This window comes from Oryzias latipes, chromosome 19 (assembly GCF_002234675.1).
Source record: "Oryzias latipes chromosome 19, ASM223467v1".
Lineage (NCBI taxonomy): Eukaryota > Metazoa > Chordata > Actinopteri > Beloniformes > Adrianichthyidae > Oryzias > Oryzias latipes.
This window is the reverse complement of record NC_019877.2, coordinates 4,571,224-4,587,670: the sequence shown is the minus strand read 5'-3', so window position 1 is coordinate 4,587,670 and position 16,447 is coordinate 4,571,224. Positions and strand designations below refer to the sequence as shown.

Sequence of the window (16,447 nt, the reverse complement as noted above, 5' to 3'; positions counted from 1 at the left end):
CCCTCCTGTAGCTCTGCCCCTGGTAGTTACTAATATGGATGAGGATAAAGAACAAAATTGGTAGTGTGCACTTGGGCTTTTTTTTTTTTAAACAATGGTTTGTTTGTCTATTAATGTGTCTACACATTTAAGGTAGTAATTAATTGCGGTCTATGCGGTCTTTTGCAATGCGTGTATTGCGCAAGGTAACATTGCAATGTCGATACATTTTTAGTTAATAGTGCAGGCCTAATTATGATGATAACTTTTTTTGTCTTTTCCACAAGAAATCAATTTTTTCATTCATATTCCCCAACAAAGTCGTCCTGTTCACAGAAAATATTTATTTTCATATAAATAAAACTTATCAGTTTTGCATAGCCCCTATTTTAAAACCCATTGAGACCTGAAGTAGTACAAACTGGGCTTGTTATCCTCTGAAGCACATCTTGACATTTGAAATTGTTTGTATAATTTCCTTTTAAGACTACCTCATTGCAAAGTAGCTTTTCCATTATGTGCAAGACAAAAAGCTCACTCAAAAACAATTTTTTTTAAACTTTCCATTTTGAAGGAACAAATAACTTACTCTTAAGAGTTTTTCCAATAAATGACAGTACAGTTAGAGTTTTGCCCAAGAGCAGTTGTGCAGGTATTTGATTCAGTATTCATCTGTTTGATGCTATAGTCCATGACTAACTGCACATTTATATCCATCCAAAATCCTATGGGGAATTGGGGTGCCAGAGTCTTCCTAGTAGTATCTTCCATTGCCATAACAACAAAATAAAAGTTATCCATATTCATTCCATTAAACTAAGGATGTGGACATATAGAGTATTAATTATGGAGCTCACTGATCTTTTGTTTTTTATGACAATTTTACTTGACTTTTGCTTTGTTCTCAGTCAAGGAACCTGTGAGTGAACTCCTCATCCTCCCATTTCAGCAGACATTTATCAGATAATTAAAAATAAACATACTTCTAAGTTGCTCTAGCTAGCTGAGATTGAATATCTTGCCTTAGGCCTGCACAATAAATCGCAAATTTATCATTATCGCGATTTCAAGCTGTGTAATATGCATTTTGCAAAAGTCAGCGAAAATTGCAATAAATGTTAAACCTTAAATGTCCTAAACCAATCTTATGGCAACTTGAAGTATTTAATGAATTGAATAAATCCCTTTATCCATTTGACCAATCAGATAGAGCCCTTCCCGTTGTTGACCAATCAGGTGGACCTTTTATGTTAGATGTTGCCCTCCGAATTAGACGAGGATCATTTAGAGATTAATTTAAGGTATTTTGACTCTTATTTAAATTAAACTCTTGCAGTGAAATGGAAATGTTTTTGTTGTTTTTGCCATTTGTTCACATATCGCAAGTTATATCGTCATCGCAATATTGATCACTAATATCGAATATCGCGCGTTTTCCTCATATCCTGCTGCCCTATCTTGCCTCGTCCTCTGAAATGGTTGCAATATTTGACTGAACGGGGAGCCATCTTTGCAAAGGCATAGTGACGTTGTCAGATGAAGGACACCGCCAATTCCAGCCTTTGGGAACGTCATGGCAGGGATGATTTCCACCACATGGCTGCCAGAGGTCATGCCTTCACTGGGTCAATAGATCAGACAAAGATGAAGGATCACATGGGAAACAAACTACCTAATTCCAAATGCTAGCTTTCAATTCTAAATAGCCTCTGATGAACTTAGCCAATTGCCCTTACATTGAAACGTTATTAATGATATGGTGTCTCAAGAAACACTGTGGGAGGTCAGAAGTAATCAAGGTTTTCATAAGAATGCTCCAAGTGTCTTGCAGATTTCTTTTGGGTGGATCCACACTTTTGTCAGCTTCCTCTAACCACTGTTGTTCTGCACATATCGCTTTTTAATGTTGGGCTGTTGTCCATGTGTTGTAGTTTTCCTTTCTGCTCTGTCACTTAAGTCACAGGGTTTTATTATGTTTTTGTGTGGAGATGTTTAAGAATAAATCGTTGTCATAGAAAAGCTTATTTTTACTATAAATAATTAAGGGTTGATTAGATTTTTTTTAGTAATCCAGTTTATAATTGTTTAGTTTTGTTATTTGGAACTAATTCTTAATTCTTAAAACTAAACTAATTCTTTAATTTAGTCCAGTTTATACTTATATGAAAGATGTTTTATGAAGGAAACAGGCATGACATTTCTTAGAAATGTATTGTGTGTAGTTCTTGATTGTTCTGAGTAGACTGTCTTTGAGTTGGCAACAATTTATGTGGTCAAATTAGCTTCTAGATTGAATAGTTTATATTTTGAGCTTTGCAGATTGTCACTTTATGAGCTTTCAATCTGTGGAATTGTATAACAGATCTTAAAACTGACTCACAAAGATGGCTTAAACAGAGTTTTGTCATTAAAAAATAAAAAGAAAGTAATGAATTTTGGAAATGGAAATGACATCGGACAATGGGAAGCTTTGCATTTCTATAAGAAACATAAGAGAGCTGTGGAGGCTTTCAGTGCACTGCAAAACAGCCCCTGAGATGTATGTTCAAAAGTTCTTAAGATTTTATTTAAAAAGGGAAGAAAAAAATGGACAATGAGGGAAACCAATGGTCTTACCGAGAACTTATTTCAAGAAAACAAATATTAAATAAAAAAGATGATATGAATGTGAAAGAGACTGTTTTCTCAAAGTAAGATTATTTTGACATTGAAAAACTTTAAAAGATTCTTTTTTTTGGCATACAGAAAATAAAAGCATTTTCTCTAAGTGTCTCCTTAGTTTCTTAAGAATAATGTTTCTGTGTGTGTTGCTGTGTTTTTCTGTTTCTATTCCTTTAAAAATTGAAGGTCTATTGCACCAACATTTCTCAAAAAGTTTAAGTTTCGTTTTTTTACTATTGAAAAAATGGTAGTTTGAGTATAGATGTAATAGAACATAGCAGAAGGTAACACGTGAGTTTGGGTTTTTTCTTCTATCACTTCAGGGGCATCTGACACAAATAAATGAACTGAGATCATTTCTTGGCTCTAAGAGCATCTGGATTACTGACGGAGTATATACAACATTTTCTTTTCATAACCGGCTGTGTTTTTCTAACCCTTCTGTTCTTTACTGACAAAGTGAAAGGGCGTGTTATCAAGTTAAAGGCCGGGAATATTGTTCCGTTACGAAAAAGCAGATATTCCACAGTCTTTGTCTTTTAAGGCCTTGTTGTCCAACATTTTTGTCCCTGCTATCTATCTTCACATTGTCTGTGAAAGTTCTCATTCATTCAAGTGACATCCTGATGTTGAGTCATGGCAAATAGACTTAAAGACCCACTCCAACTATATGTTTTTCTATTGGAAAATCATTCCCAGTGACCCTTTTTAAGTATGATTTTGCAGTTTCTGGCCAAAATCAAAACACCTGTGTCGTTTTTTGCTGCACATCAGTTGGAGGTACTAGAAATTCACCGTTGGGTAGTGGAGAAGTTAGCTTTGGCTAAATTCCCATCAACCCTTTGTTTACACTTTCTACCGCCAGCTTATAGCACCCCACAAGCCCAAGCTAAGCATTATCGGCACTATCCAGCTATACAGTTCTAAGCCAGATGCTAGCTCAGATGAGGAAAATGAAAACGTCAATGCATCTATTTGTCGCCAAAATGGATGTTTAAGAATTGGAGTAGAGAAGGGAGACTTTGGCCCACCCATGGAAGTTGTAATCCGAGCTCTTTCAAACCGAGCTCTTTTATTTGCTCCTGGTCCATCGTGATTTGAATAAGGAAATACTCAAAACGCAGTTTTGATCTTTAAAATTTTTCATCCATTATGAAAAGAACGCTACAAGAACATATTAAAACACGAGTGAGTCCTTTTAGCCTCATAGTTTTTATTAAAATCAAGCACTTCCATCCTTTTTCCTATAAATGTTCTCAACCGTGAGGAACATATCTCCAACGTTTTTGTTTTGTAAGTCAACAACTTGAATTACCAAAAAGACCAGTTTTAGAGGTTGATGCAAATATCTGAACATTTCAGCAGATAATGAGATCGTGGCTGATGGACAATGAAGTATGTGTAATGATTTTCTCTCTCCATTGGAAGTGTGGCGTGCCATGAATGCCATTGCTAATTTCTGTTTAGTTTGTGCATTTCTCATCCCAGATTATCCACCCATGCACACGTTATGAAATGGCCAACAAAAAGGTTCTGTTTGTTATATTTGTGAAATGAACTGTCATCTCTGGTTGATGGATGTTTGTTGAGTAAGTATGTCGTAATTGTCTTTCTATACAACAGTGTGTGTTCATGCCCACGGTACGCACATGGAGTTCACTTCACTTGTCCAGAACGCCAGACATTACCAAGCTGCCTTGCCTTGCTCACTCACAGTGCCTGTATCAAACAGTCCCACTGAAAATGTGGTGTTTTCTAGTGTTCAATTGCTCCTTTGTTTTATGCCTGGATGTGACTGTCATTGTGGTGGAGCTGAGGGTTTGTGGATTCCCCATGTTCAGCTATCTTGGGTGGCTTCCATTAAGTCTTGGAAGTGCTGCTTGTCCGCCCGCTAAAAACACAACGCTTTCCTCCTCCAGCCATTGTTAACCTATCTAACCAAAACCTATTCTCAAGGTTCTCTTATGAAGCATGAAATACAACCCCTTTATATTGGCATTGGCAGGTATTTAAACTTCTAATTTGGGCCAGCCTGTTCTCATTAAATCGTCAGAATGATGTAACGTTTCGCCGCTGCTACTGTGTGCCAGCATGGCATGTTTTTCCAGTTACTCGTCTCTGTTGTAAACACAGGGCATCTGTTTGGACTTTGAAACGTGGCTGAATTGCTTCATGGAGAAGCTGCCTTTTTCATTTAGCAGCTTGCACAGGTATGATAAATGTTACTTATCACCTATTGACCCTAAAAGGTCAATCCTCTGCCCTATGACCCATCACCCTCCACCTTCCTGCTGACTCTGTGCCCTGTGGATAGCCTTTGCTTTTCTTATTTCAGTCAACTGTGAGATGCTTTCCCTGTTCCCATTTATCTTTCTGTTAAATATCTACTCTTTGGCTGATCATAATACAGGTATGATTGAAAACGGAGAGCCAAATCTGATACGCTGTTCTTTCTTTCCCCTGAGGTTTAACTCTAACGTTGTAGTCTAGCTTTAAGGATTTGGTGTGCAGAAGTGGCATGTTATATAGCATTGTGATCAGAATATGAATATTTTTCAAAAACAAAATAAGCCATCTAGAATATTAAAGATGGGTTTGTGCACAAGGTGAGCAATGCGGACTTTTATTCCCCACAGGCAGTGGAAAGAATCGAAGAGGAGCTTTTGTTTGTTTGAAAATCCACCTGATAATGTTGGTTGCTGGCTCCCTAACTGAGCTGGCTGGATTTAAGAGGCAGAATCATAAAAAGGGAAAACACACACACAATGGAGACTCCAGTGCCCAGCTTAGTGTTACACACTTTATTCACCCAACACAGTGGCCTAGATTCTCTACAACTCTCTCGAGAAATGGTGCTGGCTTTTGAATCCTTCAGAAGTCGATGTTGAATGTCATTTTCAAGTAGTAGTAGTCCTTCAGGATTGAGGGGTGCAGCTCAGGTAGCAGTGGTGGGTGTAACACAATAATGGCACAAGCAGGATGCCAAGTTTTCTGGGTTCACCGATAGGCCCAACTTTCCACTAAAATGGTCCACATGAGACAGATTGAGCCATTTCGCACCGCTAAGCCGCGTGAAGAGTGCTACTTTTATAATAGAAGAATACTGCTAAATCAGGGCTTGACAAATCTACTTTCTCCATGTCCCCATGCTGAGGGCTGGAGGATTAGCCTCTAATTTTAGTGCCACTTATCTCTTCAGCTGCTTTTAAGAATTAGTTCCAAATAACCAAAAAAGGGGTGAAAATGCGAGGGGCTGGTTGGGAGGGAGCATTTTCTATTGTCAGGGAAGCTGGGACTGAAGAAAAAACAGTCTAATCTTTTGCATAACAGTCAAAATGTACTTATAAATCTCTTGAAGACAAAAATGAGGAATTGCTTTCAAAAGGGAAGGAAAATATATACGCCTGTCTTGCTTTAACCCACAACTTGGACGTGGTTTGCTAAAATCCCAACCATAAAGCATCAATGCCCCCATTTACATGCTAACCATTCATAATGTGGTTCATTCGTGATACGTCTGTGAAGACTTCACATAAAAACCATAACTTTTCTCACTTTTTCTCACATATATTTAAGTATGACCAGTTTTCATCTGTGCAATATGTACAAAATGTATGTATTGGCTGTGTGACATAGCCTGTAATGACCACTGGGAAGGCTTTTAAAATAGATCAAAATATGAACGGAGTGGGACATAAGCTATCAGATTTTTTTAAGGAATGTGTAGACAGGTTAATTGGGTGCCCTTTGGTAATGACAGCTATCCAAAAAAGAACCCATAAACACCTAGATTTCCCCCCGAAGCCAATAATTCCTAATATGGATCTGTGCATGTGTAAACAAAATTTAGGAGACAGAAGTCCCACGAGACCCATGTTAGCCTTATAAATATATATATATATATATACAAGGCAACAGATGTTACTTCCTTGCAGAGTACAGGAAGTTGTCTTTTTATGTGATTCCAAATTGTCATAGCTAATGCTACAACCATCTGCACCACCTTGTTTGTGAGGAGCAGGCAGGTGTAGGGTTTTGAAAGTAACAGGTACTTTAAAATATACATCATTGCGTATAGGGACAGCACGGTGGCACAGTGGTTGGCACTCTTGCCTCACAGCAAGAAGGCCTTCAATGTGGGACCTTTCTGTGTGGAGTTTGCATGTTCTGCCCGTGCATGCGTGGGTTCTCTCCGTCCCACTGTCCAAAAACATGCTCCATAGGTCAATTGGCAACTCTAAATTGTCCATAGGTGTGAGTGTGAGAATGAATGGGTTTGTGATATGTGGCCCTGCGATAAACTGGCGACCTGTTCAGGGTGTCCCCTGCCTTCGCCCGAAAGTGGCCGGGATAGGCTCCGGCAGCCCTGTGAGCCCGTAAGGGACAAAACGGAAGAAGATGAATGAATCATTGCAGAAAAGTAAATTTCTTTTGTTTTGTTTTTCCATGTAGATCAATATTTTTTTATCGGATTTCCATAGCCAATTTGCATACTTATTTATTTCCTTCTTATTGGATTTTTCTGGGCATTTAAATGTACTTCCACTATAGAATCTTACATGTGAAAGACACCTGAATTTGCCTCCAGTTTTGTTTACTCATTCTAACATTCACCTTTTGTCATGCAAGTCAGCTTCCCTTTTAGCTTGGAGGAAACAAATCACTTTTTTAAAGCAACGACAGACTCGGATAGTTTAACACATTCCATCTTGTGTGTATTTGACTGTTGTGACATGTCATCAATACCAAACCATTATCAATACATTGCCTTGGGCAGCTGCATTTAAAACAATCCGGGATGCGTTCAGCACTTTTGAATAGCCGCCCGTGCATTGATTCCCGCCTCAAGGACGGCAATAAGTCTTCACAGCCTGTTCCTTTTTGTTTGTGATGGCGGAGGACAAATGCTTGTTAAAGGTGTTTTTTTTTTAAAGTTGGTAGATGGGATCTAATATTTAACCAGATTGGACAGTTTCCACTCATGTGATATCTTGCATTCCTTGACAATGAGTGAGGACAGTGTTTGGGTGCGATTATGTCATTTATCAGGCTGTAGCCATAAAGCAAAGAGGGCGGGCTAAGTAGCTAAAAGGTAATAGCAGTCCTGATGATGATTGCAACTGCCCAAAGGCAGGAATGTTTTGTGCACCGATGTGTCCGACAGGTGGCAAGAAGGCGCTAATTGATTAATGATCGGGTTGATGTATGAGCTAACCTCCACAAAAAGCCTCCGAGCACTGGTGTCTCCCTGAAGGCCCGTACACACCGGGACGAATATTCGCCAGGCGTTTTTCGCCAGCGTTTTTCGCCACGTCTTTTGTGTTCACACCCAGGCGATTTTCGCTGACGATGAGTGGAGTGAACATGCAATTTCATTCCCTGACATTAGATGGCGCTTAATGTAAACAGAAATACTCCTGTACACAAGGTGGCGCTGCGCAACTTTACGCTTCTTAAAGTCACTTTTCACTCAGAAGAAGAGAGCAAGTATTTACACGCTTGTCAGAATCAAACAAAGAAAACATGAATATTTCAAGCACCAGTAGCTCCAACTGGTGCTTGGTTCGGGGATGTTTTAGAATGTCCGTCATTATTGCTTCGCGGCTGTGTAGACGCTACTTGGCGTCTATCTTCTTCGCTGGTATGTGTGCTCAGCAAGGCAGTTTTGTGTTTGAGCGCCCCCAAGTTGTGTTTTACTGTAACTTCAGAAGCTCCAGACACGTGAGCAAAAGCGCCGTTCTCATTGGTCGAGTAGATTTCGACGCGACGCGTCGAAAAAAAAAAACGAACCCGAGGCGTTTTTTTTTTTTGACGCTTCAACGCCTGGCGTTTTTTCGCGTCGGTGTGCACACTCTCATTGGGGCCCATTGTTTAGTCACGAGGCGTTAAACGTCGGCGAAAATCGCCGGCGAAATTCGTCCCGGTGTGAACAGGCCTTAAATCATTTCCTACCAGGCCAGTAAACCCCAAACACCTCCCTCGTTAGCATTTGAAAGCCTGGTCACGAGGGGGAATGTGGCTTTCAGGGCTTTTGTACAATCGCCATTGTCAACATCCAGAGTCTGAATGAACAGGCTCACATTTTATGTCACATGAATAAGGACAAAAAAAGCTGGTTTTATCATAAGGTCACTTAGCAGTTTGGAATAATTAAGATCTGAACAATGTAATCCTCTTCGATAATGTTTGGATTTTATTCCTTGTTTTTGTCAATGCCTTACTTTTTAGCTGATAAAGCCAACGGAAAAATCAGCTAATTGCTTCACATCGTATATTTAGGGACATATTTGTGTCCATCTTACTTCAATTTAAGTGTCTGGAAATTAGAAAATGTTTATTAGCTGTGAAAGCATCCATTCTTTCCCCAAAAAAAGAATGCAACTATTGCTACTATCCCAGCTACGGTTGGGCTAAGGCAGGGTACACTCTGGACGGGTCGCCAGGCTGTCACAGACACATCTAGACTTACTTGCATGATCTACTCCTAGGGACAATTAAGAATCATCAAAGAACCTACAAAGTATGTTTTTATGATTGTGGAAGGAAGTTTTTACTATACCTGACTTCCAATCTATACTTTTTCACCACCAATGGGGTATTGTTTTCAATCTGGAAAAAATACAAGAACAAAAAAACTGCTCTAATTTAACACACACAAAAAGTAGGAAGACTTTTCTGAGGAATCCAAAAAATATTGACTACAAATTCCTGTAATACATATATTGACATACCTTATTTCACAGTTTACTGTTCGATGCCCTCCATGTACCCTATTATTTTATGATAAGGAACGCCTCGTAGTGCTTTATCCTTTACATAATATATAGTTGAGGTGTTATGGGATTGTCGTAGGGATTATTCCGTTAACCCAAAGCAGAATTAACAAAGTCGCACAATGTTGATGTCACAGCAGCACATGCTACATACAGGGACACCAAGAGCGATGTAAGACCATTGACTGTATGTCTACGACGCCTTTTTCAGCTCAGTTCAAATAAAATGTTTATAAAAGTAAATGACTATGACGTCTTTGTGTGTTTGTAGTTTGTAGTCTGCTTTTGTCTCCCACTGATCATTGGAGGTCATCACTTATTCTTAAATGATTATCTACATTTGTCACAATAGTCTTAAACCTAAGAGTTATTGTGTAAGACCAAATAAATATATAAGGGTTGGGCTACTTTGGGATTTCTCAACCATGTTTTTGTTGAGTTGAAAGGTCAATTTTTTTCTTCTAACTTCCTTAGTTTCTCTGTCTCTCTAAACATCAACCTCACACTTCTGTAGTTTTACCATTCTACAGGGGAGACTGGCGTGACGCCATTCATTGTTTCCCTTAGACGACTGAAGGACAATGACAGTCTTGGCCGGCGCTTAGCGTGTGTGAATCTGTTACCATTGGGAATTGTGTCCTCCAGTGTCAAGAGGGGTTATGTGATCTCACTGAAGGGGCTTTCCACCACCGAGAGTCAGAGCCTCAACAGAAGAAGCTTATCTTTTCTCAATGCAAAGCTCACAGGCAGCTGATGGAATTTCAGAAAACCCAGCAAGTTGAAACGAAGCTACATCTTGTTATGCAAGTGCACGCTGCTAATTTGTATCTGCGATAACATCATTTAGAGGGAAAAAAATTGGCCGCTACCTGATGATGAGTTTTTCATGAAAGTTGATTTGCTTGATGTAAATCTTCAAAACTTAGCATCCCAGAACACAGGCTCCGATGGGGTTCTAGGCTGTGCAATGGGCGTCTGCATGTTGGTTTGTGTCTTTTTCCTTGTGAAATTCCTCTTCCAGTTCTTTTGTGCAGCACACTTAAAAATTCAAACATCTCTGTTAAGTCTCCTTTTTCCCAATTATTTGTGTACCTGTGTTTGTGCTAGAAGTGTGTGTCTGCAGCGAGCTTTAGCGAAAACAAAGATGTAATTACCTGAGGCTATTCTTGTCTGCAGTCATCAGTGTAGCCTCCAGGCTGTAACACGCAAACACACAAGAACTTACGCACACAAAGACATGCACGCATGCAAGCAGGCAGAATGGGCCTTATGGGGAGAATTTACGTATGCATCCGAAAATCAGACAATCATTTTATACTCGATCTAACTTTCTTTATAATCTGAACTCACATTTGAGTTCTAACCCAACAACACAGATGAACGTTTCTACTTCATGCAGCCTCCTGTTCCTAGAAACCAAGCTGCTCTTGTTCCAACCATTTATCAAAAATGCATACTTTAAACACCATTCATTTCCACAAACAGGAAGTGAGGGCGTGCTCTTAAACAGGAAGTGCCAAGTCGAGGCTTCTGCTCAAATCAGTGGCTTATTGTTCAGCTCGAAAAGATGAAAAAAGGAGAACAGCGTGAATAAGATCTATCTATCAAAGTTTTAAAACTCTTTACTTAGTAAAAAGAGATAAAACATAAACAGATACTAGCATGTGCAACATTAGCTTTACTTTCAGTTTCCAAATCTATTTCATGCATTTTAGCTTTGGATGAGGTTTACCTAAAGTGTGTGCTTTGGGTTTTGTTGTTAGCCTTATTTCTACTGCAAATATTGAATCAAATCTTTGCAACAGGATGCTCAAAGAGATGTTTTTGTTTTTGTTTTTATGGACACTAACAACACACGTGTTGGGGATATCCAAAAGAGGTTTTAAAATTATTATAGGATGGCAGCAGAACCTAAGGCTTGGCTGCCATTTTGTAGCATACACCAACACATTAAGTGTACAACCACAACCAAAGTTTCTTTGACCTTTGCCCTAAGGAAGCGGTCACCATCTTGAAATTTCCAAAAAAGAAGTCACAATTAGTAACTCATACCATTTTAAAATTCTAGGAATGCCGATCAATCACCTATTAAGTCTTCAAGTATCATTGGGAAGCAACCAGGGACAAAAAAATGTTGAAATTAGAAGTTGTAGGCCTGGGGATATATCATTTTTTATATCGTTATATAGTTTTTTTCATACCAGGCCATAACGATATATATCATGAAATAATCCAAATAACTATATGTCAATTCGAACACATCAGCATGTTGTTTAGATTTAAATATTTCTTTTCTATCATCCTTTAAACATAACAGATGCACTGAAGGAATATGATTAAAGCTAAAGCTTTCAAGTTTTAAAAGAGGACATAAATAAAACCGACCACTAAACTGTTTCATGAGTTCCATTTGAAAACAAAACATCAATTCTAGAAATAAATTATAATGCTTCCAAGTTTTACAGCACAAACCTAAAATTGACAAACATTTTTGCCAACATCCTTTGGATAAGCTAGGAACTAAATGCAATTTCTCCGAATTTCTTCCGGTACTTTAAACTGTTGCTGCTGTGCAGGTGGAACATTTGTTGTTTTTGTGGGAGAATCATCGTTCATTTCAGTCTGAGATTGAACATGCTTGGCAGCTCTGCTTCATGTGATAAAACAGGTTGGTGGTATTTCTGGTGAATTTTTTATTTTTATTTTTTTATCACCGGCCAACGCAAATTTTCTGCCAAATTATAACTGTTTTACACAGAAATGCCATCTTCCTTCTGATTTTTTTCCTAAGAAAATGAAATAGCATAAAAGTAATTTATAAATGGTATGAGCACGTCTTTATTATTAGTAAAAAATTATTGTCATCAAACTGTAAACTCAAATTTAAACGTGCTGAGGAAACTGATTTACGATAAAGTTCCTATTCCTGCACCAGGTGATCACATTTTCTGTTGAATCATAACAAAAGACAGCCTATCGCGATAGACTCATAATTCTATTATTAAAAAATTAAAGCAAGATATATGTATTGTTTTATCGCCCAGCCCTACAAGCTTGCAAAAGTGGCGTTCCTTTATTGCTCGCAATTTATTTTTCCAGAATATTCTGAAAATGGAATACATGAGTGAATCACTGACTCAAGCCGAACAAAACAACATAACGTATGATCTGAACATTTCGGGAATGTGGGGATGATCAACCAAAAAACCTCCGTTGTCAAGGAAATCCAAAAGTTTAATTTAGCAGATTATTCGTAAAATGTACATAGACCTGTTTGTCACCCCCAGGCGACCAAAAAATAAAATGGTTACTATGGAGGTAATATCAACAGAAATATGTGCTTTTATGAGTTTGTCATGTGCAGCTCTGGGGTGGCAGAGTAGCAGCCTCTTAGCCCTTGAGGGGGGGGTTAATGGCACAAAAATTGAAGCCACTCGCAGTTTATATTTTACTTTGGTTCTGTTTGCGACTGCCTATTTAATACTATGTCCATAAAATGCAGTAGTAAAATCTGGATAGTCATTAAAATTAAGTGCTTTGCTTTTGTATTTAAATTTTGACATTAAGCTTTCCACAAAAAAAAAAAAAAAACTGTTTTATACCTGACAGAAACCTTCCTCTTCTGGTGGTACATGTGAGAATGACATGTTAGCCTGTCCTATTATGACTAAAGTGTTTGCTGCCAAATCCTAAGGTAATTCCAGATCGGGGAAACAGGCATGAGTCTCGACATGAAACCAGCATTAGCAGACATTTATCTTCTGTCTGATCAAAAATCTGCTGCATCTTTTAGCCTGAGGTAAAGACGGATGATGTGAGCCAAAACACCTGATTGATCGATTGTCAACTCTTAAATCAATCTCAAATATTTCAACACTATCAGTTTCGGAGCGGTCTTCGACTATCGCAAGCAGCTTGAGTCATGGGAAAAAGAAGTCATCCATATGGAAACCTGAGCAGACCTGTGACAAATTTGCTTTAACGGAAAGATTTGTCAGATCCTGAATCCTAAAAAGACAGATTCCAAAAGTGAGGTCTTCAAAGTTTGAAATCTAAGTACAGTGTGTATGTCAAAGTACGGTTCTTCCTCTCGTCCACTTTCTTCGGGAGCTTGTGACAAATTAGTGTGAAATTCATTTGCTGCTTGTTAAATGCCACCAAAGCCACCTCAGACTTGTGGGATTTTTCTTCTTCTTTTCTGCAGTGTTTTTCCTCCCAACCATAAGTGAAACCTTTGGGAGAGTTATGTGAAATAAACCGAGCCCTATCACACATTTTTTGGCCTCCCTTGACTTTTCCACATGTCTGGCCAAGATATGCTAAAATGTGAGCTCTCCCTCTCAGTTTTCCTCCTAGCCTAAGCTATTTTGTGTTCGTGCCGTGATTATGCAGTTCTGTTGAGTCCGTGATATCCAGCCGTTGCTGCAATTCTTCATCCAGTTGTTTTCATTTAGGCGTGCATGCAAGTCCAAGTTCCCTACGCTGCATACTTTATATTTATTAGATTTCTGAGATGCCATGTGACACTTTCAGTTTAGATCTAGATCCGTTTAGACCTTCTGTCAAACACTTGCTAAAGCACATCATAAAACAATTGCTTTATTCACACGCTCTCTTCAAACTAGTGCTGCCAGATCACCTGCAAAGCATCGGCCTATCTGCTCTGCCACGAAGAGATGACACGCCATTTAAGATTTTCCTTTGTCCTGTCAATGAAAGCGCCTCTGTTTCCCTATTTATGCATCAGGCTAAGGGGATTTCTAGGACGCCACCTGATTCACATTGCTGTAATTGAGTTGTGGCCATAAGCACTACTGTGCCTACCGAAGCCCTAGGTAATTCACACACCACAAAAGCACTGTTTCATTCCACTTTTCACATGATGTCTGGGGCACAAATGCATCAAGTGAGAAAGTCCGATCTATCGGAAAAGGGTGGGGAGATTACAAGGAGTATGCAAAGGAAAAAGAGTGTCAGAGTTTTCATGTAGCCATGCAGGCCTCTCTGCCAGAACGGCTCGGGAGTCACTGAGTCTGCAACACGTGGAGAAGAGCCACAAAGCCCTTGGTTTCAAATATCTTTCTCTCCGTTTCTTTCTCTTGCAGAGTGAAGGAGCTGCAATCGATTCAAAGGGAGATTTTCTCGGCCAAAGACGGAAAGACTGACGGTTTTGGGGTAAGCCTGAATTTGCCGTTGCGTTTGGCTCTGGATAATTGAACTTTAAACACGTGTCTGTGGGCATTGTTGCCTCTCCTGTCACATGCTGCATTGGTACTGTGGTCACAAGGCTAAATGTGTAGGCTCATGATTGATTCTGTTGTCGTTTTCCCAAGAAGCATCTTCTGCTTTTTGCTGGCTTTCTAAAGGTCAGTATTTCTGCAAGCTGGCTTGTTGTCAGACCTGTAGAATCACTTTCACACAGTCAATCACACACACACACACACACACACACACGCGCACACACTGCTAGTATTGGATCAAGGTTAATCCTCTCTTTCACCTGAGTAGAGGCTAACACCAAAGAGATTTAGTCTGCTGAAGTTAGAGTGACCAAGGCCATGAAAAACAATTGTTGGGTTTCAGAAAGTTCTTTCTTTGTTCACCTTTGATTTATTTTTTCTTTTGAATATTTGTGTTAAAGTTAAAAAGCTTTTTTGTTCTTGTTCAGTTTCAACTGACAGAGAAGGTTGACAAATATCTTCTGAGGCAGCATAACTCCCGTTTTGTGTTATATATCGTCCTGAAGTCCAAAAAGGACATTTACCGTCCCGTCCTTTTATACAGCTTCCTGTCTCTCACCATAGAAAGGTGACCTCTTCCTCTAAATGAGCATCCATCCTCAATCAAGTCTCCATGCATTTCTAAACAGGTATTTGTAGTAAATATTCAGAGGAATGCAGACATCTTTCACCAAGCTCTTGCTTCACTTGTTGCCCACATGGCACCCAAAGATGATGCTAATGTTGCAAGAAGGATGTCAGTCAGACATTCCTGCCGGCAGTTTCTTCAATGTTTGTCTGAATCTGTGCTTTTTTGAACAGTAATACTTTGATTCCTGTTTCCTTAATCAATCAGGCGATAATTGCTAGTTAGCTTTAGTCTTCAGTCCGAAGTGTTTTTGTCTACAGTTGTCTCTTGGTTTTATTCAGTTCACCTTTTGCAGTCTCGCTGTTTTACCTACTTATTTTTGTAGGTTTTATTGTCAGTGCATTGTGTTCTGCTCTCTGATTGGCTGTGGAGCATTGTCAATAAATCTCCCCCATGCCATGTTTCCTAAATCTTTGATTTGTTTTCATTCTATCACAGTAGTCCCTCCCTATGTCAAGGTTCACTTTTAGCGGTCTTGCTGTTTCTCGAAAATGTTTTATTGTGTTCTGCATCCTGATTGGTTGTAGGCCTCGTCAGTAAACTCCTTCATTTCCTGTCTCCTGTATAGAATGCGTTCAGCTGTCCCAATCTACATAAATCTTCAATAGCAAGCAGACCTTTGTTTTTATTCTAAAATCCTGGACTTATTTGTCAACAAAGGTTTTAAATGGAAAAGTGTAAAGACAGAAAAGTCTGAAAATGTTAATGTCTGTCTGAGAAATGTGTATAAGGTTTGTAGTAATGGGCTTAATATACTAATTGTAAAAAATGAAGTTTACTACTTTATCAGATTTCGTCTGTCGCAGATTATTTTTAGAACGTAATTAATGAGGGACCACCGTATTTCGTTTTTCTCTGAATTCGAATGGCTGAGTTGTAGGTATTGCGGTGATTAGAAGTCAATTTTCATTTCCATTTCTCAAATAAATCAGCCTTTGGTGCTAAACTTGGTGCCAAATAAACCATAAACCCAAGCTGCCACATTTTTATGTATTTCTGTACGCCTACCAACAAGCTTTAGATATCAAAAAAGAGCCTTAATGCTAAATATTTACATTCTTATGACATTTTTTAACTTGCAGTTAACCCTTGTGCTATCTTGTGGGGTCCAGATGACCCCACTTCCATGCCTTGGAGGCACGTAAACGTTGGCATTGGGGTCATCT

The 16,447-nt window shown here is 39.0% G+C and overlaps 1 protein-coding gene across 1 annotated transcript in view; it reads left to right on the top strand.

Moving 5' to 3' along the window:
* LOC100049282 (retinoic acid receptor alpha) overlaps positions 1–16,447 on the top strand; it is a 177,805-nt gene that overhangs the window by 8,528 nt on the left and 152,830 nt on the right. The window contains exon 2 of the mRNA XM_011487934.3: positions 14,519–14,588. The gene's annotated coding sequence lies outside the window, so the exon portion shown is untranslated. The remainder of the gene's footprint in view (positions 1–14,518; positions 14,589–16,447) is intronic.